Genomic DNA, 26,837 nt, shown 5'->3' on the forward strand with positions numbered 1-26,837 from the left:
TCTTTATTTGGCTTTTGCTTCCCTCACAACTGCCATTTTGGTGCTTTGAAACACTTGGGAAAATGTCCTAGGACGAGACTCCGTCTTTGGCTTCTTTGCAGTGGTCACTGCTTTTGCAGTAGGTGAGGAATCTGTTCCATTCGTTTTGCTCCACCACCAGTCTTCACAGATTCATCAGCAGCTGTCAGCTGCCTCTCAGGTTTCTTTCTCAGAAGACGGCGTTGATTGCGTCTCTGCGTTTTGGTGAGGACAACCTGCATCTTAAATATTGCTTCACAGCGTGCTGCTGGCTTGCGCCCGCAACTCCACTTCCGACAACAACAGGGTTGCTTGTTGCCTCTTTTTGTGACCCAAATGAGTTGATCGGGTTTTATCCATAGATGTACCAAATCCTTTTTTTGGTTTACTTTTATTAGTTTCCATACAGAAAACCGGAGAGCTGGGAGGAATCTCTTAGTCCACACTTGCATAGTCTTCCTGTGCATGTGTAAGGCTGAGTTACAAGGAGGTTTTTCCTGGTTCCTCGAGGGGACCGTTTGTGACACCATCTTCCCAAGGTGCCATTCATCCATCAGCATGGTTTCTCACACCTTGGATTAGATTTTTGGTGTTGCTCTTAGTCAGGTATTTCACTACTGACCTGTCTGACCCATCCGGTAGCAAATACTACCTCAAGCATAGCTCAGTAGATCATTAACACACGCTAGCCCGTTCACCACGATAAGGTGGCAACACCTGCGAGACGGGCCTTCTTAACGTAAATGCCTTATTCATTTTGATAGCTTGTAATGTCAACGATTATATCAATTCAAATCGGGAACATCTCGTTCTACACGACTTTCCGTATACCCGAAGTGGAGAAGAATAAATACTTCAACAAAAAGTGTTTGGAGTAATGTGTGTATGACCCTGGTGCTTTACAAACGTTTAAAGAACCATCTGGAGGAAAATAATTTAAACCACATATCTCTTTTCTTTGCACTGACAAGTGTACCGTATTTAGAAATTAATGTTATGTCTGAGAAATAAGCATTGAAAAAAAAATGTTTTAGAGGGCAATGTGCAATAGGGAGCTCGAAATGAAAAAGACTAATTCAAATTGATCATAAACTAGATTTTGTGAGTCCATTAGTAATGAAAATTAAAATTTCATCTGATTTTTTTTGAAATGGTGATGTGGTGGAGTGAGTCTGTTTACAAGAGTCCCAGAGGCAATCTTCCTTCCAAGGATGCACTTTACTCCCAGACCTCTCCTCTTCTATCTACCTAAGCTTTTCCACTTGAAGATATTATATTCTAGACAAAATCAGATGATACTTCGCATATCCTATTACCGCTGTGTAACCTGCGGCTTCGCTAGCGTGCATTTGGTAATCTGAAGATTTTTCGGTTATGACCCCTAACCGCCATATAACATTTGATTCCCTTGGGAGTTGAATTTTCAGATATCTAGTCAGAAAACTAGCTCCTTAGTAAGCCTTTATATTGTAAAATACAATACTGAACAAATTTCATATTCATGGCTTCAGAAGTTTAGGAGTTTAGGCTCAACTATGATTGCCACATATTACCTTCGAACAACCCTCCCCTCGTATGACCCTGTTTAGAGTTTGAATTTTGAAAAATCCCTTCTCTACATTACAAAATAAAAATACTGACGAAATTGTATATTTATTGCTTCAGTGGTTTCGGCTCGGCAATAATGAATCAGTCAATCAGTCAGGACATGTTATATTGCATACAGTCGACGCTCGATATAACGATTCCCTTTAATCCCGTCGAAATACGTTATATTGGGAGGGTCGTTATATCGAAAGTGAAACATATATATGATAGTCGTTCTATGAAAACATTTGGGACGTATCCTACTGGCCCCTTGTAATGGAATGGTCGCTATAACGTGCGGTTGTTATAACGAGCGCCGACTGTACATAAATTGCCCGACGCATAATCTTTGAAGAAATAGCGTCTCAACTAACCGAGAATAATCTCTAGCTAAAGAATGAACAGAGCACAATGAAATCAAACATTCGTGATGTAAATTGAGCTTGGTTTCTAATTATGACTCTCAATAACTGACAAACCCTTTTGAAAAGTAGTCTCTAAGTTTCTGGAAGCAGAAAAAACGAATCTTCTCGTATAGCAGCCGTGATGGTGACAACCGAGCGACATTGACTCTATAACACCATGGGGGGATTTTGAAGTAGTTTATCATTATTTCGTTGATGGCGATACTCGAAGGGGTAGAAATTCCAAAATTCCATGTATTATCTGATTATTCCATATAATAACCGAGCTTCCTATACTGAATATAAACCTATTCAGTGAACTATGAAGACAGTTATATTGATTATTCAAAAACTCATTTAATGAATTCATTGTTTGAGACAATAATTGCATTAATGAGTGTTATTCATGCTCACAAAGTTTATAAAAATCGAACTAAACTTTGAAGATTAAATTACTTGGAGGGAAATTATTAATTTAATAATTTTTAGGCGTGACCGATTCTCCGGCCAACCATGTTTGTGAATGTAGGTAGTAAACATTTTGAGCCACAGTGGAATATTCACTCGAAGTTAATCAGAGTACCCGCAGGCATTAATAAACTCAGCGTGTACTCAATTCCAGATAATTTCCAAATCATCGAGGAAGAACAACTAGAATTCCATATGTATATATATATATATAGTGTACATATATATATATATATATGTATGAACTAGAATTCCGTTTAAATTATTGATTATTTTCTGAGAAGAATATCGAACAACAAACTTTTATACCAGAATTGAAATAACCGAGAGCGTCTTTTTTAAATTTATGTGTTTTTGAAAGTTTAATGGCTGAAATGTCAAACCTTTTCAGGTGAAAATTACCTGCGCTAATGACTCAATCGACAACTTCACTTCCCCTCAGTCTATTCTCTCTCTCTCTCTCAAAGTGTTTTTATATTTATTTCTCTGTAAGAATGGATACTCGGGATTTATTTAAGTTAGATGGAAATTTATTAATTTAATGAAGATAAAATACTGTATTCACACTGCAAAATGGATTGAAGTTCCATCCTTTCAAAATGTCCCGATACTGTCAGCACGTTGGTCTATTCCAAAGGTATTCAACGATTAGCCCGTGGGTCACATGTGTCGGTCGAATGTTTTTACAGTAGCGCGCGCTCATGAACAAAAGTACAAGTTAGAGAATTCGTAGAAATGCTGAATGAAGAAATTTCAGAGTATTCTTGAATTTCTGAGTGTATAATTTCACAACTATACTTTGAAGAAAAAAACATTTCAGAACTTTAAAAAAAAAAAAATAACGTGATCTTCACGTATTCCCAAGGGATCTGCATGATCCGTCCAGGATATTTGTTAGTGTTAGGTTAGTAGACATCCATGCCCGAACCGGGATTCGAAACCAGACTTGCACAGTAAGGAGCTAGTTCCGTAACCACACGACTGCAAGGTGGCGAGAGAAATAATCTCAGAATTGATGAGAAATACTTTCATAATTTATGAGAGATAATTTCAGAATTAATGAGAGAAATAATTTCAGATTTGATGAGAGGAATAACAGAAGGGTAATACCGAGAAAATAGTTATGGGACTTGGTTAGAAAAGTTTTCATTAAAACGAGATTTTCGCTGTAACAGCATTCGTTGAAAAGGGAATCCACTGTAGTTGTTTCGCCCTTGTAAAATAAAAATAATAATATCGTGATACTCACGTATTCCCAAGGGATCAGCATGATCCGTCCAGGGAATTTGTTAGCGTTAGTAAACATCCATGCCCGAACCGGGATTCGAACCCAGACCTGCACAGTGAGAAGCTAGTTCCCTAACCACTCGACTGCCAGGCGGCATGTTTACCGCATTACACTTTTGCATTGGTTTTTTTTATTGCAAACGTACTGACAGTACTTTTAAATATCGAGTTAATCAATTCATTATATTCTAAGATTTTTTTTTCTTTTTAGACTTTAATTAGAACTAAAATTTACTTACAAAAAATTTTACTGATAACAATTTCTTTTTTTTTAAATTCAAAATGTGGTATGCAAAGGATTGACGTAACTCATTATTAATAATATTTTATTTAGAATGGCTGCTTATACATTTTTAGTTTGTCGATGTCATGGGATGCAATTATACGGAAACGAAAAAAAAGGGAAAATAAAGTTACGCAATGTCAGATTCACTCAAGCTACGTGGAAATGTCATCCTTACGCGCATACGCTGAACAAATAATGAATACGACAGGGATTCAAAATATAAATTCTAGAAGAATTTTTCCTTTGGTAGATTTCCACTTGACACTATCAATACGTTCTGAATTATATCGAGATTTCACTTATTATGTTTATTAAAGAGTCTCGAAATAAGTGCGTATACAATATGCAGAGTGCATACGAAAGTGCGTTTCTTCTGGAATAACTCATGAAGGGTTGATTCTAGAAGCACTACACAATACTTCAAAAAATACATATATATATTCAAATAACGTGTAGACATATATGTATGCATTAAAAGAAATACTAAATTTTAATCAAAGTGAGTTGAAATATTCAAAATTCAAAATTTCAAAAGCCAGAGCATAGCGCACAGGGCAGCTGTATACGCATAACCAGAAATCATAAAATTAGAATAGAATGAAAGAAATAATCATAAATGGAACAATGAGGAGGCCGTTATCTCAAGGGAGGAACCCCCCTTCCCCCACCATTTTCCCAAGAAGCAAAATTGTTTCTGGTGATGGGTGATGGTAAGCCAAAGAAAGACATAGAATTACCATCAGTTCCCTGGACATTTTTGCGTAAACAAGCTTCGAAAGTCGAAAAAGATGAATATGAAAAAATACAAAGATTGAAAAAAAATTAGTAAGGCACGAAAAATACATTAGTAGTACAATGTTAAATGAACACCTCCACAAAAGTGTGTTCAAAGAGTTGGTAATAATAATAGGAAATTAAAAATGTAAAACCCTACATGAAATTCAACTCTTTAATGACAATGTCACAAATTATGAGTCATATGACGTCAACTAGCAATTCGAAAAACGTGGGTGAAGTTTGAACACATAAAAATACTTTATGGTTTCCAAACTTTATATATATAGGATAAGGGGGGTCGTATAGTTATAAAAAAACTTTCTATACGGACACCCAGTCTTAAGTAATGAAGTTAATGCGGTGGCCCTACAGAGCCCAAAAAAAAACCATGTTTTTAAAATCAATTATTGCTTAGGTATTTGAATTAAAAAATCGCTCAAAATGAAGAAAACAACAGCATGAACTAACAGACAAGTTCATTCTATGCTTCATATGCTATTCCTCCTTTTGAGCGATTTCCAAATTCAAATATCTAAGCAAATATTAGATTAAATTATTTTTTTTGATGTTAGGCTCGGTAGATATGGCGCATCAACTTTCTAATTTGTTTTTTTTTAGGAAAGGTGTCAGTATAAAAAGCTATTTTTTTTAAATAACTATACAACCCCTTTCAATATGGATGACGGACAATATCTGAGGTATACGCGTTATTTGAATACTTTTTCGAACAGGAAGTATGCTTCTACTATCAACGGTTCCGAGTCCCAGGATAAAAAAGACTTCCTATGCACCCTGTATCCTTGCGACACTCATCTGTGGCACTCTCAAGATCTGAATTTTGAATATAATCAACCCCTTTGATCGGAACATTTCCTTAACTGATGAATTCACTCTCCTACTGTGTCTACAAAAGTAAGCTTTTCTATGCATGGTGGTGATTCATAAACACATTCGAATTTAAACTTAATATCTATTCTGAAATTTCTAGTACTATCTTATACTAGTTATACAAAGAAGAATGGCTCACGAGTAACTAGAACTTCATTGTTATTCACAAGATTTTAAATTTTGATAAGCATATCTAGACTATGAATGCTTTTTGTAATTAATTTAGCATACTTATTACCAATGTATTCCAATTCATTTGATAATCTAATATCTGAATATTTGAAAGGTAATATATTGGATATGTTGAGTTTATAACCATTGAATATGGAACTGCTTATATGAATAGCTTATTTTAAAAGCTGGTTGTCTTCTAAAATTTATGAATAGTCAAATTTTATAACAATTGAAATTGTATTATTTTCGAAGATTTCAGTAAACGCGATTAGATTGTGAAAATTAATTTGCTTTCAAATTTATATGTACTTTTATTAAAAGAATCCAGTCATTGTTTAGATATTTATTGAGGAAATAATTAGAAAATTGACTTGGAAATTTTACGTTGTGTCTTTTGCATTGATGGAAATTTTTTCAAATCGAAATATTTATTTATAAAATTAAAATATTTATATTTAAAAATAAAATACAAGGTGGTTTAAAAAAAAAATCACCCGATTTGCAATGCGTATATTACGAAAAATATTGAACATACGCACTTAAGATTAATTTTATATATTACATGGCTAATGAAAGTTTTTTACAAACCAAAATAAATGTGCTCAATATCTTTGGGGTTCACGGCATATGTCTATACGGTATTCAAATTCGTCCCAAACTTTCGCGAGCATGTTTGCAAGCACTGCTTCCACGGTTGCTGTTATGCGTATCTTCAGTTCGGCTAATGTAGCTGGAAGGGGAGGCACATAAACGTAGTCTTTTGTAACCCCCCCCCCTCCCCTCCAAGAGAAATCGAACACTGAGGTCCGAATCATAAAAGTAAATAGCTTCCAAAAATGAGTGAAATAAGAGAAGCTCATCTATTAAAGTTAAAAAAAATACAAGGATATATGTTCTCCCCAGAACTCTTTAATATGGGAGGAGTGATAGATACGTCAAGACATTTTTTTTTCCAATGAAAGAAAAGGGCCGCAACCTACTTATTTGGAGGGGGGATGCGTAAAACATCCCGACTTCAGAAGTCGCCAAAATTTAGCAACATTTCTCACATCGCTAACAACGACGGAGAAGTTTGATATACGGTGTGAGAGAAATTCTTCCTCTCCCAGTCACTGGCAATAGCGGTGGGAAAAAAAATGTAATTTTGAAAACCCAAAAGACGTTGTGACTTTGCTATTTTCCGCTTTAAAATCTAATCATGATTCTTAATTATTATGATTTTATGATTTTTAATTAGTCTACCGTTATGTAAAGACTAAGAAAATCAAGCCAGTAAGTTATACAATGTCACCGTTTCATCGAGTATCACTTAACATGTTTTGAAATTTCTTAATTGCAATTCTTTCTCTCTTCATTTATGCATAAACCGAAAACATTTTTCCTATGCATATTCAAATTAGAAATACCCATTTAGAAATAATAATAAATAAAAAAAATCCGAAATAACAGAGAATAAATAAAGTTCTACCTTGTAATTTGAATAATGTAAATTCTGCACATACATAGCGAGATTTCTTTTACTTAAACCATAAAATGCCAAAAAAAACTTAGTCATTACAACAGACTTTTTTTTTTGACTTAGGCAGGGAAAAAAATTATTTAAAGCAAATTGCGAGTGCGTATTAAATTTAGATTGTCGAAACGTCCGTTCAAAGACCCGATTTCAATGAAAAACAGGATTTAAAAAAAATAGGGAATGGTAAATTACTTTTTTTTTTGTCGCTTTTCTTCGTTGATCATTTAAATTTCTAAGCTCAACAGACAAGACAAAAAAAACGCGATTATTTTGAAAATCTGTTTCGTGAAAAAAGAAATTTATTGTAAAGAGAAATTAAAATGCATTATAGGATTAGAGTTTATGGAGAATATCGATAGACATTAATTACCGACGACATTTATTGATTTATTTATTTACACATCTCAACAGACTGAGCCCAATTACAGAGATGGGAAACACACGGACATAACAATACAAAAATACAATTTTTTTTTGTGTTTTCCTCAAATTATTTGAATATTTTTTGTGTTGTATAGAGAAATACACACATTCGAGCAAACTTCAATTGTCACAACACATGAAAATAAAACCTGCGAGATCTGAGGAAGAGCTTTGAAATGAATTATACTGTATAAACTTATTACTCTGGGTGCAGAATATACAGCATGCTTAGGCTTTTTTAGCCTCGACCTCGTGGCCTTTTACCTGAAGTAACTTATGGATGTAGAATCGACCCCTTTACGATCACGGACGAAATATTTCGTGCAAACGCCAGCGGAATAAAATCAATCAAATTCTGTGTGCTTTCTTTGCTCTCTCTCTCTTCACCATCGTGAAGCTTTATGGTAACCCTATGAACCGAAACTGGTTTTTTTTCCTCCCCGTTTTTTCTATATTGCTGTTAGTGACTCCCCCCCCCCCACATCTATTCTACCTTTCTACTATATTTATTTACATCCACATAAAGCTGGTTGCACTTACATTGCGGGGATACATGTATTTCAATTAAATGTATTTAATTAATTGTATTTTAATTAAATAGAAAAAGGAGACGAGAAAATAGTATTGTAGGATGGAAGATTCCTATCTCTTTCGGTAAGATAAGAGCGCCCTCTGTCGACGTTGTACGTAGCTGAGAGACGCAGACGTCGACGTATACGTTGGTGAGACCAGAAAAGGACTCTCACACTGACGCTTTTGTTTTATTATTTTGTTTCATATTTTTAACCAAGATCAATAGAATAAACTGTCTTAGTCCCATTGAATGTGTTCAAGTGATCATTCTCCACAGTATTATTTCCTCGTCTCTTTTTTTTCTTCTACTTTTTCCCAACGTGCGATTAGGTCAGGACAGGGTTATCAGATTTACCGCTGATTCGTCAAAATAAAAATCATCCAAATTTGTTGTCAAAAGCTTGTACGTGAAGGGGTTAATGAATTGAGAAACGCAAAAAAAATGAGAGTTTTATAAAATTTTGCAAATGGCAATATGTAAAACTTGTCCCTCATTTTACGGATAACAATTTTCCGTAGCGTTCGACGAAAAATTTGCCGAAATATCGATATTTCGAATTCTTGACTTTCCTCAATTTTTGAACTGTTGAAATAACCGCGTCTTATTTCCGGAAATTGTTCTAGGAGTCACGAAATTCAGGGATTTCAACAACTGATATCTCGGCAAATTTGTCAAATTGCCGCAAAAAAAATATTACACAATAACACGCAGAGGCACTCTTAACGGTTTTTTTTATTTTACAGACCCAATTGTTATTTGTCACACAGGTTTTATGTTGCATCTAATCTGACAAAATCATTTTACTATACCGTTATCTGAGTTGCTTAGCTGGTATTACTTAACCGTACATGCACCTGGTAAACATGCTCTGAGGAATTTGACTAAGCGGTGCCGGAATGTGTGCTTTGAACGTATGTAGGGTCCTAACGTATTTTTTGTTGTCAGAGTTCTACTGGTTCTACGTAGATTTGTGATCTCGCAATTGATTTTACACTTAGATTATGATTTTATAGTTGTTATGATTGTAATGTATATTTTGTAATGTATGCTTTTTATGAATAAATTGCCAGAGGTATCCAGTCCGTGTGGACAATGAGCCGATATTGCCATATGGCGATGTGGCCTGGGTATCTTTCGGTTTGACGGTCTACTTGTTGTTCTGCTGGTGCTGCCATCTGGTTTCCACATTTTGAAGTAGATTTTCATGTTGTGTAAGTATCGTGTTGAAGGACTGTGCCTGTTATCTACAGATAAATTTTTTTTTTTCAAATGGGAGACCGACTCGCATTCACCGACACGCGTAGAATTTTCAGAACTGCAGAAAATCAATTTCAGCAAGTTTCTTAGCTCTGCAGCCATTCTTAATCGCAAGCTATTTTAGGTCAAAGGTGCCTTAATATGAACATCTATAGAGTAGATTTCTGTTAATTGTTATGTCTATTTGTTGTGCAATCGTGTTTTGGCTGCTTTTTTCTATGCATGTATTTGCAAGTCTTTCATTATTTGCTAAACAAAAAATTTACACATCAACCCTTTTAGATCTTAGTGCCATAAATGTGTGCGTTACTTTTTCTCACTGTAGAAAATTTTTATTTTGACCTCAAGGAGTTATGCCCTGACTTAAAGGATTGTATAAAATTTGAGGTAGAAATATGGCGAATATGAACTTTGAGCGAGTTCATCGGAGGGCAGCACTTTAAGTTGAACTCTAAGAGGGTATAAGATAGCTTCCAGGAGAAAGTGTGATTTATTACACAAAATTTATCAAATATATAATAATTTGTAATGTAAATTTTTAGATGAATATACCCTGCATCACCATGGCTGAAAAAAAACTTAATGATGTGAATTATTTCACCACAGAAAAAAAAATTGAAAAAATAAAAATATTTGCTGACATGACATTTTTTTATGCAACTAGGGTCACCGATTTGGGAATTCTGATTGACGAGCGGCTTAAGTATTCTGAGGTCAAAAAACTGAACAAAATTCTCGGTTTCATTCTTAAAAAGGGCTTTTCGCGTTCTCAGTCTGAAGTCATTCTTCTGCTTTTCTGAGGCTTAGTTCGTCCTGGACTCGAGTATCATAAGGTTTTGGATTTAAGCTGCTTTACTGAGCAAAGCCGCCTGAAAGGTAGCAAACTCTTAATGCAGTTTTGCTACAGAGGAACATAGACCTGGTTGTGAGGGAGGGGAGGGGGGTGCTCAGAAAAGCCACGTGTGCTCTTGTTGCCACGCAAAGCTTGAGCTATGAAGAGAGGCTTGATTTCTTGAATATGTTTACATTGGAAGAAAGATGTCGGATATGATAGAAGTGTTTAAAATTTTTAGAAGAATGGATAGAATGAACCACGAGTTCTATTAATACAGCTCCTTTTGTAGTAAAACCTCTTTTTAGCGGAAACTGATGGGACAAAAAAAATTCGTCCGTAAAAGAGGGGTGACCGTTAAACAGAGGTTTAAAATGCGTACTTTCATTATACAAGGGGAAATTATTATTTGGCCTTATAAAAGAGGGGCGACCGCATCTGAGGGGGGGTGTTGGTTAAGATGGAGATTTTACTGTACATCGTCAATCAACTTCTTCGAGAAGGAGGCAATTCCAGGTTGCGGTGTCGCAGGGGTTTTCTTCATCTAAGAAAGGGTTGTCGATAAATGGAATAGCTTCCTTCGGGAGTCGTGAATTCTAACACAACTGAAACGTTTAAAAAGAAGTACGACATTATTCCAATTGTACATTAATTCCAAAAAAAAATGATTGCAAGGGTCTGAAAGGATGTGAATAAAATTCAATCTTTCACAGTGAAACCTCTATAACGATATTCAGCGGACCAAGAAAAAATATCGTTGTACAGGAATTATCGCGTTATATCGAGGCATTGAATAAACAACATTGCATCACGTGGCACCAAATTTATAGTGTAGTTCTTGTCATCTTATCTAATATATGTTCATTATTAGCACCATCAGAAAATGTACTTACAGCACTTATGCACTGATTCGCCGCGAAAAACTAATTAATTAGTATAGATGCATCGCTCCTGTAGATCGGTTTGCTGTATCTCACGTTTGTGTCTTATAGAGGAAAAAGCGGCAATACCAATAAGTTCACCAACACTTCTGTGTGTCCATTGTACTTCATGGTACCACGTCGAACGTACTTCATGATGCAAACCACCGGTGTTATTAGATGCCTTTGGAAGAACGAAAACAAACATGAGACGAAGTTAAAATTAAATATACGACGAGTTTGAGCGAAATATATAAAATACATTATTGTTTCAGCGATTTCAGCATCTCTACAAATATATCGTTATGGAGGGATTTATCGTATTAGAGGATATCGCTGCGTCGGGAGGCGTTTTACATACAATACTTGCAAAAAATATCGTTGTGTCGACTATCGTTGTAGTGAGGTTTTAATGTATTTTATGAACCATTTCTTTTCGCGCACAAAGAGGAATTTCAAAAGGTAACTTTTTTTTCCCGAAATGCATTTTTTTAATGGTTTATGAATTTGTGGGATAAGCTCTGCCAGATTATGCAACCGGGATAATTCAAACTGTAATTTGTACCAAAAAATATACCCACGTAAAGTTAGTCGTTTTTACCAAAAGGAAACATATTAACCTTTTTCATACGCTTCGATATTTTTCACCTCTCGATAACGGACACCCATGGGACCGAAAATTCTGTGTCCTTACGACGAGGAGTGTCCATTAATGAATATTAAGATACATTGGGTCCCGTCGATGTAATTCAAAATTCTGGACATATTCAAAAAAAGGATATATTTTATCCTTTCATATGCTCTTCATTTATAAATGTATTACTTCAGATTTAAACTTAATCTGAAATAAATGGGGTTTTTTTTTTCATTTGGCCCAGAATTTTTTTTTTCTGGACATAGTTTGTATATATATACTCATGAATTTTTCAAGAAAATTTCTCATGTTTTCAAATTCGATCTAATTTAAAAAAAATATGAGTTTTTTTTTTCTTTCTTTTGACATTGTGTAACGAATGCGATCGATGAAATTTCATCGGCCGCGAGCGAGAGAGAGAGAGAGAAGGATATTGCTTGGATATTGAAAACGGTTGGATTTTCGATATTCGGTTGATACACGAACTCATTTTCGTCAACATCTTCTCTTAGAGCTTACGCGATGTGCAATACGTTACCTCTACGGATTCCAATTTCTCAAAGATACCCGCTTGGATTCAGCTCCAGTGAGATATGGGCTGTGTTATCTATCACTGAAACAGCGTTTTGATTCGTTGTATACTTTTTCCCCCTTTTCCAAATAATGGGTTAGAGAACTAGAAGTTCCAAAAATACCTTTTGCGTGTCTGACATTTGTCGATGTATTATGTGAAATTTTACTCTAAAATCAGTGGAAATTAATTATTCTTCATAGTGATAACTTCAGCAAATACCTTCACTGCAATAATGTTTCATGACGTAGAGCAGGGGTGTTCAATTTCCTACCCGAGAATGTTCTTAAGGTAGGAAAATATCAATACACACGGCATAAAAAATGCCTGTGCTGACCATGTTTCTTTCATAAAATATGGATGTCGCTTAAAAAAGTTAACAAGACTAGTAAAGTTGCCAATTACAGCCGAAAAAATCGGCAAAGCCAAATTTTGTTGCCAGTTAAAGCCAAAAAGAGTCAACGTTACAGCCAGAAAATTGTCAGAGACAAATAATGTTTGCCAGTTACAGCGACAAAATGTATAAATCAAATAAAATTACCATTAAAAAAACAAAAAAATATTGCCAAAGTTACAATCAAGGAAATTGTCAAAATTAAAGTGGTGTTGCCATCTACAGCGAAAAAAAATTGTGAAAGGCATATAAAGATACCAGTTGCAGTTCAAAAGAATTGTCAATTGCAAAGTTGCCATATGCAGCCGAAAAATTCATCATAGGCAAAATTAAGTTGCCATATACAGCCAGAAAATTTGTCATAGGCAAACTTAAGTTACTATTCACAGCCCCAAAAGTTGTCAGATGCAAGTAATGTTGCCAACTATGGCTGAAATTGATGAAAAATTGTCAATTTCGAAAAATGATAGGTATACTGTAAGTCGAAATGCAATTCACCAAAATAAACGAATATCGGACAAACATGTGAGATGAATATCTTATACATGGTGACAAACACAGAGGTTGTAAGTAGACATCAAGAGGAACAAAAATTGCAATGGAAGGTGTCGCAAACCCTGTTGAGGGGGTGAAAATCGCGAAAAACGCATTCAGGCTGTGAATCCAGAAGAGGTGGATTGGACGCGCGGGACCCATTGCTTGGCCGCCACGTTCGCAGGATCTCAATCAAATGTGACTTTTTCCTATGGGATCACCTTAAATCACTTGTTTATGCGACGCCCGTGGACACATCGGAGAATTTCATAGTGCGGATTGTCTTCTCTGCGGCAGATATCAAAAGTATACCTGGTATATTCGAGCGCGTCCGGCAATCGTTTTTACGTCGTTGTAGATTGCGTAATGATGTCAGCGGCCGCTACTTCCAACAACTCTTGTAATAATTAATCAATTAAATCTTTTTGTGGTTATACGTTTTGTCGTTCCAGCGTGACATCGAAACCTGTATGCGTTTTTCTCGATTTTCACCCCCAACGTGGTTTGTGACAATGTTTCACAGCAATTTTTGTTCCTCCTGATATCTACTAAAAATCCTCTGAGAGTTTGTCGGTCCATTAACAGAATACCCTGTATATCGGCTCTAATTCATTATGATATAAATTATATCACGATATTAGGATTTTGAAGTCATGAAAATAATCTTACTTTTTGATTTCAAAAATTCAACTAAGCCTTGTTGAAAATCAGGGGAAATTACACATTTTATAAATACATTTGGAATGGCCAAAAATACGGGACATATGATCACTCTATATATACGTACAAGTTTTGCCCCGAGAGCGGCAGAAATAGCGCGTATCTGGTTGCGCGCCTCCTAACGGAGAGTATTGTATATTTATAGATACTTATGAATTTTCAAGAAAATTAATGTTTTCAAATTCTATCTAATTTAAAAAATAAAACTTGGAAACGTATGTGCCATTCCTTAGTGACACATAATGTAACAAATGCGGTGGAGTCAATTTCTCCTGCCTTGCCGAAAACTACTATCCGGAAAAATGTGGATGGAAATATAAAATGGCTGAATTTTCAATATTGGTTGATAAATGAACTCATATTTTCGTCAATCTTAGAGCTTACGCATTGTGTGATATGTTACTTCTACGGATGAAAATAATATCTCAAAAATAATAGTTTGGATTCAGCTCGAGTGATATATGGACCATGTTATCTATCGATAGAACAATGTTTTGATATGTTATATACTTTTTTATCTTTCCAAATAATGGGTTCGAAAAGTAGAAATTCCAGAAATACTTCTCCTATATGATGAAATTGTAACCATCAGAAAGAATGTCATCAACCAATTCTAGCGATTGCCTCTCGAGATATTTCTCTGCACGTTATTATATTTTCTACAAAGTATTTCAAAACAGCTGGGGCAAGCTTTTCTGATAAATTTCGAAACACGATTTTATATTGCTCCGGAAACGCAATTTATGATTTTTTAAATAATTATACCATTTGCCAATACCGCAATTATTTATTTACACTAAAACAAGTTAAGTTTACATTTGAACAAAATGCAATGCGGTGCGGCTCCTCTTAGGAATTTCAGCGGTTTTTAAAAGTTCCCTGATCCGCATTATAACTACCACAGAGGAAATAACCGAGCCTTCTATCCATAAGTTGCCACATATTTTCAAGAACATTTTTTCCCGAGTTTGTGCCACGATATTGCTTTTCCCCAGAAACCGAGAATAATGAAACCACAAGGAAGAGAGAAGTACACTCTTTTTTTTATTACTTATTCGATACCGCTCCGAAAAGTAAAGAAAGAGCGCCTATCTCTCTTCTATTATCAACTACGACGATATGTTCCATTGCAATTTTTGTTCCTCTTGATGTCTACTAACAACCCTCCGAGTTTGTTGATGCATTAACAAACAGAACACCCTGTGCATCAGCTCTAATTAATTATGATATAAATTATATCACGATTAGGATTTTAAGTCATGAAAATAATTTTACTTTTGATTTCAAAAATTCAATTAAGCCTTGTTGAAAATCAGGGAGAGAGAGAAAAAAAAATACACATTTTATAAATACATTTGGAACGGCCAAAAACACGAGACATATGGTCACTGTATACACAAGTTTTGCCCCGAGAGCGGCAGAAATACCGCATATCTGGTTGCGCACCTCCTGACGTAGAGTATTGTATATTTATAGAATTTTATTATATAAATATATATATATTTTATTATATACTTATTATAAACTTTAATCAACAGGTTCGGGTGAATTGGAAAGAGCATGTGTTTGACCGCAAAAACAACTTCAACGTATTAAATAGGCTCGTCATTACCGAAATGAGAGTTTTAAGTAGCCGAGATATTTCGTGATTTTCGAAATGAAGCGCATAAAATTAGACGAGATATCTCGTAATTGTGTTACTGTGAGGGTTAAAGTTTTACCATAATGATGCTCTTTCTGATTGAGGAATATGCCGAAGTTAATGGAATCAATGTTCTATAAATTTGTCGGTTTTAGTTGTAAGAGAATGAACAATTTTTGTTCAATAAATGAACTTTCTTTTACTAAATTCTTCTTACTATACTTGAAACCTCTCAAAAAAGATTCTCAACATAGAAAACGTTTTTTCGGACGTAATCCTAGAAAACGTTCACCTTTCTTTACCGGCATAGCATAAATCACTATATATATAAACCCTCTGTAAAATACCGTATATATTTTTCACGTATTTCTTCTTATGCTTTCCTCAAACTTAGGGAATAGAAAAATATGTGTTTCATTGGGGAAAAAATCATTTTTAAATCAAATATCTGGACTTGCATAGCTATAATACAAGGCTTTCAAGAAGGTGAGATAAACCTCTTAGCGGCATTCATTCACGAGAAAAGGATAAGCCAAAAAAATATTTCTTAAAATTTTCGCAAATTAATTTGCTTTAATACATTGAAAATGAAAAACATGGAACTATTATTTATTTTCATGCTGAATGAATGAACACCCGCACTTTGCCATATGACAAAGTGACTTTGACTTATCCTGTTGCCGAGATCTCTTCCAGCTCAGTTTCGTGGCAGAGTCCGGAGAACAATGAGTCAAAAAGAAAAAAATAATAATAACAAATACACAAAAACGGTTGCAATATAATTTCCCCACGCACAATTGGGTACTGTGTGTGTGTGTGTGCGCCTGCAGGAATTGATTCCGCTGCGATCTTAGCAATATAGCGATTGTTATTATGGCGCATAGAATTTATACGGTATGCAGCATATAAATAAAACTATAGTTTCATGCCACTGCTTAACCGTACATGCACCTCGTACCCATTCTTCTGTGGAATTTCTAACGAACCCGCACATGCCGAAATGTGTGCCCTCGGTGTGTGTGCGGCCCCTAACGAATTTATGTTGTGAGAGGTTGCGCTTGTTCAGCGGTGCAGCCATATGTCTTCCATGTTTTGAAGTGAAGGTGGTAAATGCTTGAATTTTCATGTCATATAACGCTGCGCTAATAGTGGAGTGAAGAGGTACGATGTCCGTGAATTGCGACTAGGAATAAAAAAAATGCATGGGGTGGTGGAAAAGATGTCCGCACATAGTAAAAGGAGGAGGATAGAGAAAATGACAGAGGAGTTCTGAAGTGTAAGGGTGTGATGATGATGATGATGATGATGCCTCCACAGAAGTGAGAAATAAAAAAATTGACATGCGGACCAATCAGCAGATCGAGATGAAAACAAACATGTTTGTCCAACTCCCGTACCTCGTTGAGTGGCCCTTTTCTCTCGCTTCTCGCATATGTGCGGTGTAGAACAAAACAATACAATTGTCTTGTGGGTAGTCTTTATTATGCATTCCCGTTCCTCTTGGTTGCCTCACTAGGTGCCCGGCTCGAGTATCATGTTGTAAGTCTGCCTGCTCTCAGCGGGGGAAACTTCAAACGGGATACCGGCTCGCAGATAAACAACTTCAGCCGACCACCACTGTGCCGTCAATGGGGTTCGAACCTAGATCCTTAGGATAATTTCCAGCATAATCACCACGAAACCGCATAGCGGCTATAGTTCCATACGTCATATTGCTAATTTTCAATCTGCGCATCGGTTCAAACCAACAGTCATTTTATTTAAAGTATAATAACAGATAGTTTTGTTTTCATTCGATAGGTGACTGAAAAATTATCTCACTTCTTTCTTACGCAAATAAATCGATATGCTTTTAAATTTTTTTGAAGTCAGTGAAGTCCAGTGGATAATATTTTTCAGGCATGTAAAATATTCATTCGGACATCTATTACTTAAAAATACATGCCCGACCGCGTATACTAATTTTTGGAGATTCGTCCAGCCCTGCTGGTCGAGATCATACACGAAATTTTTTCATTGATAAACTAGTTTGATAAATTTTAATTTATCCATCTGGAGCATCTTAAGTACTAATGTTATGTCATTGAATAAAAAATCTTAATAATAAAATCAAATCTTAATCTTAAAATTAAAAATGTTTATATTTATTATTATGTATAAATGATTATACACCCTCTTCCCCCCCCCCCCAATACTCAGCTCAAGGGATGTTATTTCTGACAAGGAAAAGGCTTAAAATGAACCGTTTCATGCTTTCAATTCTGGTCACAAATTATTATTTTTTTAAGGTTAATGTGTCAGTGTATAAACAACGCTTGACTGAATACACCCTTTTGCAAAAAAACGCAGCACCATGAAGAATTTGACTGTTTTTAATGAAATTAAATATGTGCGAAGCTCATAAACACAGATAATGAAATGATTAAAAATTCAAAACCAAAGGACCCATCAATAGCTAGCAATTGTACATTAAATGTCCAAATTAGTTACTGATGAAACCCGCCTGGTGGCGATGCATGCTTGCATACGTCGATGTAAGGAGTGAAAGATTTCTAATCTCATCTTATGATACATTCTGCCAGGCATTCATCAATTATTGCTCCAGATTTGCACTTTTCGGGGTGCCTAAATCTGGCAGGCCTACCATGTCCCATACATGTTCGATAGGCAAAAGATCTCGTGACCATGCAGGTCGAGGAAGAATATCAACAGCACTGCGGCAGTCCAGAGATGTGCGAGCCATTAAGGGCATTGCATTATTTTGTTGCAAAATGGCCCGAGGATGACTACCATAAAGGTAACGCAACCGGCCACAGGATGTCATCAACATATCGTTGAGCTACTAAAATTGTACGCCGGCTGACTAGAGACGACCAGCTGCCGTAAGAGATAGCACGCCACACCATCACACCAGGGGTAATGGCTGTATGCCTCTGTAAAACAAAGGTTGATTGGGACAGCTGGGCCCAGCCCCTCCACACACGGGCCCGATGGTCATCTGCTCCAAGACTGAAGCGGGATTCATTGCTGAACATTATGTTGTGCAAGTAAGTCTGCGGGCACCCATGATGATCGACAACGACACCACTCTAGGAGACTTTGCTGATGTTGCGGGGTTAAAGGCAGACGTCTTAAAGGGAGCGGTGAGAATAACCCCACCTCAGCCAAGTGCCGTGAGATGGCGGAAGGTACCACGGGTTGTATGGAAGAGGCTGTAGCACGTTGGATAGTGTACAATGATGGCGTTGGGGCAGTTCGGGCCTATAGTACAATCATCCGATCTTGTCTCACACTTGTGCACCGCACCCTGGCCTTCCAGAGTCTTCATTCAAGCCACAAATTCCTTGCAACAACCATTGCTGCCAGAACCTTTGCACAGGCGTGTCAGTACGGTGCAGCCTATTAAGCCGAGTTTTCCTAGGAGCAGGTTGCTACAGCATTTTCACGCTGCACACAGCGCAGAAATTCTACTCCTAGGAAAACCCGGCTTTACTTGGTATGACCAGCCAGCTTCACGCATTTCGACTACGCGACCACGTTCGAAGTCGTCTAATTGGCTATAAAGTCTTCGACAACGTAGTAACGGCATTACATTTGTTGTGTCTCCAGGGAACTGAAACGCTGACAACGAGCACCATGTATGATATTCATTATTCAGTGCTCCCATAGTATTGAAGACAATGAACTCTTCAGTTTTGCTATTATCTTATAGTCTCCGCTATATGATTTCTCTTATATATCTTAAAAAGTATTATAAATTTAAAGTATTCAAAACATCGATGATTTTTGATTTAGAATTTTGAAATTATCTGTGTTATAAATATTGGATATATTTTTTTATTTTTGATATCAATACGATTTGTTTTATGTACCATTTCTGAGTAATTACAAATAATTGAGACACATATGGTCGTAAGTAAAAACTTTGAAAAAAACCACAGACGTTATTTTATTTCTTTTAAATGTAAAAAAAAAGACTCAAGTAGCATATCAAAAATAATTTAGCAAAAAATAGTTATAACTAAGGATTCTGTAACAGGTCTTTCATTCATTAAATCAAAAACATAAAAAAGGCAAAATATTCATGACAAGAAAACATTTTTAATACATTCATTCAAAAGGTTCTTGGTTCTTTTCAGAAATCATTTAGAAGTTTTCAATTCGAATTCAGGAATAAGGGGGGGGGGGGAAATTAATTTCGCATATCATTGTTTTGTTTTTCATTGTTATTCGTAAAGACGCAGAAAAAACCGTATTCATTAAAGAAAAGCGAAACCAAAATGGAATAAACTAATCAATGCTTCAACATTCGCTACGCCTTTTGTTCATGTAGGATCCATTTTTTTTTTTTTTTATCCACACAGGAGTATGTACTTTGTAAATATACGAATGTATTTCAGAAAATATTATTCTGAAACAAATGATCAAAAATAAATTTCTGATTCTTTCATCTTTTCCCTTATAATGAATAGCAATTTCTTTTTCTCTCTACAATTCACATTTTTTTTTTTTCGGTACATAGAATTCAAAAGACACGATGCCGTTTTCGTTACTTCTTCTTTAAAATAAAAAGAATAATACGGAAAATACCGAAGGCTTAAAGTGTATAAAATATTATTATAAATAATAATGTAAGTGCATTGGCCTGTGGAAAAAAATAGCTTTGTGTATTCCTTCACTAATATTAGACATACTTGTACACTTTTATATATTACAGACAGGGCCGCAACTAGATACTTTGTCACCCGGGGCAAGCCGGAATTTTGGGCTCCCCTTGCATGTAGAGGAAGCAGTTAGATGTTTATAATTCGAATTCAGGAATAAAGGGGGGGGGGGAGGAAATTAATTTCGCATATCATTGTTTATTTTTTCATTATTATTCATAAAGACGCAGAAAACACCGTATTTATTAAAGATTGAAACCAAAATGGAATAAACTAATCAATGCTCCAACATTCGCTACGTCTTTTGTTCATAGGATACATTTAAGCAAGCGTGAATTCGGCTCCCCTTCTGGTCAGCGCACAGGGCACTAGACCCGCCTGCTTCCCCCCTTCCCAGTTGCGGCCCTGATTACGGAATATAATAATTATTAAAATTAAATAAATATATCTGCGGTTTTTCAATAAATAATTTCGGATTAAAAAGCCATTATATTCAATTTGTGTTGATCGATGTTTCTCCAGCTCCAAGGAGATCAGAGGCGCGAAGGAAAAGTTTCGAGAAGGAAAAGTTGTTTTCCAAAAAAAACTATTTAAGAATTATTGAAAGAAATGTTTTAAGAACCAGTGAAAAATAAACTTTCTCATAGTTATTAAAATGAACTATTTTATAATTATTGAAATAAAAAAAAGATGAAAATTCATAATTAATCAAAAAAATATATTCAAAACTTTTGGAGGAAATAATTTCAGATGTTTGGAATGTTTTCAGGAATTCCTTGAAAATTGATATTTAATTATAGAAATGATTTCTGAATGTATGAAAAGTCATATTAACAAACGAAACAATTTTAGAATAAATCGTGAGAAAGTAAAAAATTTTAATTTGGCAGCTGAGGGGTTGAAAACCTCTGCATAATCCTATTTAAGTTGGGGAAACGTCGAGTAACCATTGAGAAATACTGCACACCACGGATTTTTATAGCCCCAAAAATATTTCCTTTGGAAAATATCACAAAATTTAAAATCACGAGAAATATGTGAATTTTGAACAGCTTGTGAAAACTTGACATCGGTGGCACCTTAACATCCTGATTGGTGATATATTTTCAATAAAAGCAGTGGACATGAAAGTTATTTTACTTACGGCTCAGTTCTGGCACTAAGATGGCATCCCCCTCTACTATCTTTCAAAGAAAGAAGTCTTAGCTACAATATGCACTACGCTTACCGGTGAAAATAACGTACCACTTTTCTGACACACAGTGAGCAGATCCTAATTATCTACCTGAACAATACTACCGTGTTTCAACGAAAATAATCCCTAGCTAAAATCGTCAGTGAGACGCATTTAGTATGTCGTTGCAACACATGACGGATCGACTGTATTGAGCTATAATAAGGATAATGGTTTTATTATCACGGTATATTATTATTATTATTATCACAGTAGTATTGTCAAATAAAAATATAAATAAATGATACCATTTGATTTTCATTGAAATTTTCGTTAAGACGTAAGCAGACCTCCTTGGACGAGAGATGAACAGCCTACAACTGGGATTACACTATAAAAGTTTGATGAAAGATATTTTAAAAACTTGGAAATTGCAAATAATAAGCGCATGTGTTACATTCGCTCGAATGCAACCAATTGGCTTATTGTTTTTCTCCAATAATCCCGGCCTAAATGTTTTTGTCTGTCTTCATTCAAATTTCTACCAAAAAATAAGCCGTAGCGTGATTTTTCAGGATGCTCCTAATATTAAGACCTAATGCATTTTTTGAAGCAAAAATTAATATAAGACCGGGTCTTATTTTCGGAGAAACACGATACTCGAGTGTGAAATGAAAAAGAATTTTCATTGATCAACTTCCAATCGGAAAAATGATCCAAACAGCGCGCGTATACCACTTTACATATGCCATTCTCATTGCAAACGGTTATATAGTTATTTGTAGAGCCCGGAAGTTCAGGCAAAAATGCCATAAATGCCTTTTTTTTTTTGCCTAGTTTCAAACTTTTCGGTAAAAATGCCTTTTTTGACATTTTCGTGCCATAAATGCCTATTTTAACATAGTTGTAAGTTCATTAGTGAACTTCAGAGGTCATAATATGTAAAACTTGGATTTTATGGGCATTGAAAAAAATAGCTCCTTTTTAAATTTTATAAATCTCAGTATTACTTGCCTAGTTTCAGTTGTCATCAGAAAGCCCCACCCCATTTAGACGAAACTAAATGATCTGAGAGATTGGTATTAGACGAGAATGATTTTGTTTCAGATAAACGTTAGAAAAGCAGAAGAAAGTTAGGAATTTTTTCCCCTCACAGGCTTCACATAATATGTCTCGCTCAGGGATTGGATTGCGTTGTATGTGTAAAACGAACCGCTGATTGTCCCAAGATGTCTTGAATTGACGTCATGTATGGCGGAGTACAAGCAGAGAGGGTTCTTTGCCCGAATTTTTGGCTTTATTTTTTGCACCATAAATGCACTGCAAACAACCATGGCTATTCATTAATCATACACATTTATAATATTCAATTAAATTGACAAAACTTTACTCCTTAGGGGTGTGTGTGTGACAAATGTGGTCATGCAGCGCCCCACGCTTGAAGGAGTCCCACATACGTTTTGGCAATAAAAAAATTATTTTTTCTTGTTATAAAAATAGAACAAGATGGCCGTGTTTTTCAGCTATAGAAATGATAATGATTATTCAAAATTATACGACAAATAAACGAGAATCATTCGCAACTCGAGATAGCCCTACAGTTCATTATTCCTACCGACCCCTCGTCTGGTAATGGTGACCCTGGAATTGGCCTAATCTTGGCCCTGGAGGGTCTAGTAACATTTCATTTTTGACTTAAAATCTATTTAACTTAGATAATAATGCAGTTATTATACACTGTAATAAAAACAATAGATGGATTAAGTGCAATCGATTTTTCATATATTTTTTTGGACCCTCAAATAACTAAAAACTAAGGTATTGTAGTTATTTTTTCTTCTTTCCAAAAACCATAAATGCCTTTTTTTAGTGCCTATTTCAGGCAATTTTTAGTGCTTTTAAGCATGACTATTTCGACCATCTTTAGTGCCTAAACTTCCGGGCTTTAGTTATTAGAATAGAAAAATTCGCCGCCTGGCAGTCGAGTGGTTAGGAAGCTAGCCCCCGACTGTGCAGGTCTAGGTTCGAATCCCGATTCGGGTATGGATGTCTATACTAACAAATTCGCTGGCGGATCGTAAAGATCTCTTGGAAATATGTGATTATCACATTAAAAAAAGTTAACTTTTTATTTTGTCACCATGTTGTAAAAAACCCCAATTAGAAAGTTATTAGACCTAGCCATCCTGACCCTCCTCTCCAAAAAAAAATCCATGTTTTTAAGTGTAATAATTACCTAGTTATATGCGAACTCAAAAAGTCTCTGGAATTGAAGAAAAAAACCGCATAAACAAACGGACAAGCTCACATTCACGGCTTCATATGCTTTTCCTCATTTAATGCGATTCAAATGTCTCAGCGAATACTGCACTTAGGCCGGTATTACACTATAAAAGTTTGATAAAATCCCTTTTATAAAACTTAAAAAATCCAACTAATAAAGCTCATAGGTTACATTCAACCGAATACAACCGACAATCTTATTGGCTAAATTTTTCAAGTTTTATAAAGGACTTTTATCAAACTTTTATAGTGTAATCCCGGCCTTAGGAACGTGGACTTTTTTTTTTTTGGCCTGAAGGGAGACGGGAATCACAAGATGACCAAAAGTTATTGCTTTTCATTTTAATAACTATACAATCCATTGCAATATGAATGAAGTATTTGATGTGTCTTACGCGTTATTTGTGTACTTTTTATTTTTTCTTATTTGAATTATGCCTCTACGATCAACGGTTCGTCAGTAATTTGCGGCCAAGAAACTTAAATGTTGACATTGGCAAGATAGGTCAAACCACGAGGTATTAATAAACCGTGAATAAACTGCTTCGACAAAAAAGTGCACCAGTATCGTTTAGTAAGCGACAACTCCAAGTTGTGGTGTCGCAGAGTTTTCTCTAACAGGGTTGTTAGAGACCTCTGGGGGTTGTGAATTTTAATACAATTGATGCGTTTAAAAACAAGTAGGATAAACATAGTGGGATAAATCGAGAAGCTATCCATACGTTGATATGACAACCATAATATTTTTATGGGCAGTGTAATATATAGTACTAGTTATACATTTATATATTAGTTTTTTTTCTTTCGTGATGTATGCTTTTATATTCGGTTGCTGTACTTTGGTTATATTTTACATCCATATTTTTATGGGGTTTTTTTTCAGCCACCCCGCGTTGGGCAATTTATTTGTTGTGGCGTTTGTGTTTGTATTTGATCCTATAAATAATTGATTGAATTCAAAGCCTTTTCCTTTAATATTTAAGCACAATATGCTACAAAATGAAAGTTCTATTTTTAGTGCGGATGCATATTCGTACGTGTACTCGTGTTTCGTAATATCTCGTTTCATTTTCTTCCACCGCAATAGATCGGCATTCAATTTCTAGACCTCGGAATTCGGTTGAAGCTTGCATTCAGTGAAGCAACTTCTTATCTCGTTAGAGACATATTCGAAAAATTGTCATTTTTTCTGTCATATATACTTCCATATTGAAAAGTGGTATTACAAAATAAATTTAAAGATTTAGAAAATTGTTAAATTAATGATTTTTAGAGGAAAATGAAATACCAACAGAAACATTAATCTTAAATTTAATATTTAATAATCATAATCTTAAATTTCACACCCTCGCTTGTAATTTTCAACCTCATTTGTTTTAATTGAGCTTAAATGTAGACAGCAATTTAAAATGGAAATGTCATGTTCATGAATTACTTAAAAAACTTCGTTTTGTTTTATATAATAAATATTATATAAGTCTTTTTCTTTCTTTCAAACCGAGCACAACTCAGGTCTATCACCATCTATGGGCGATTTACTACCTAGTGAGTTGTGCCGCAAGTATAACTGTGCGCGTATCCAACATTCTGAGTACATATGTAGTGTTGTGTTATTTGATTTTTCGGTGATGCCATCTGTATTTCAGAAAGGAAGTGAGTGATGTGTTATGATTGAATTGCATTTGTACTGTTTGTAGGTCCGTTGCTGTCTGTGGCGAGACTTTTTAAAGGGGGAGATCGGCTCGCATTCACGCGTTGAAGTTGGGACCACAGAAAACCAACTTCAGCCGACCACCACTACGGTGACAGTGGGTTCGAACACGCGATGCGAATCCGTCACTATGACCGCTCGACCACCGTAACGGCTATTATATGAGTAAGAAAGTTTCCGCTAATTTCTTAAAAGACCTGTACTATGCTTAGTTTTATTCACTTATAAATCATGGTATAATTATATGGGGCGGCGATTAATAAAACTAATTTACTGCCTTTATTTTCAATCAAAAAAAGAGTTTTCAAAATTTTGAGTCTGGGTCAGTTTCATTCTTCTACAATTTTTAGAAATCTCAATCTACTTCCTTTACGCCACACAGAATGCTCTTTTCGAATTATTCTTTCCTTAAACTGTAATAAAGGCTTATATGCAGTTTAAAAGATAATGTTTCCGATGCGAAGACCTCGTGTGATTTTCCGTATTCCTACTTTTAGGAAAGAAATTTTTCGTAAACATTTTCATTATTTAGCTCTGAAATTCTGCAATTCATTAGCACTAGTAATACAAAATATAGCCACACACGTGGCATTCAATAATTCATTATTAAAATTGTTAATTTCAATACACGATGTACACTCTTATTTTGACCTTTAGGAGGTGCAATTAAATTTATTCACTTTAGCTTTGCCACTTTAATTATGTATATGTTTTAATTCTAAAAAAAAAAATTCTAGTTTATGTTGTCTATGCTTGTGCGAGTTTCACTTTTTCCCATATATTTTTTATTTAATGTTCTGTTTACTTTACGTTTCTCTTTATGCATTCAAAATTGCGTGTTGTGTGCGTATGTTCTTACGCTGTTAATTTTTATCATTAATTTATTTTTTTGCTTTTTATATTCATAATTTTGGGTCGTTTGTATTGTATATGTGTCTTTTTTTTAATTTTTCTGTTCAAGTCGTATGTTTTATATATTTTATTCATTAATTATCATGTAAATTTCCAATCATCCGTACAGGCAACATTAACATTAGTTTTACAAAAATTCTGTATGTTGAAATGAATAAATTTGATTTCATTTGATATTTTTTACGAA

Source organism: Pholcus phalangioides, unplaced genomic scaffold (assembly GCF_987345545.1).
Source record: "Pholcus phalangioides strain wild (caught in Gottingen) unplaced genomic scaffold, Ppha-v1.0 ptg000009l_1, whole genome shotgun sequence".
Taxonomy (NCBI): Eukaryota; Metazoa; Arthropoda; class Arachnida; order Araneae; family Pholcidae; genus Pholcus; species Pholcus phalangioides.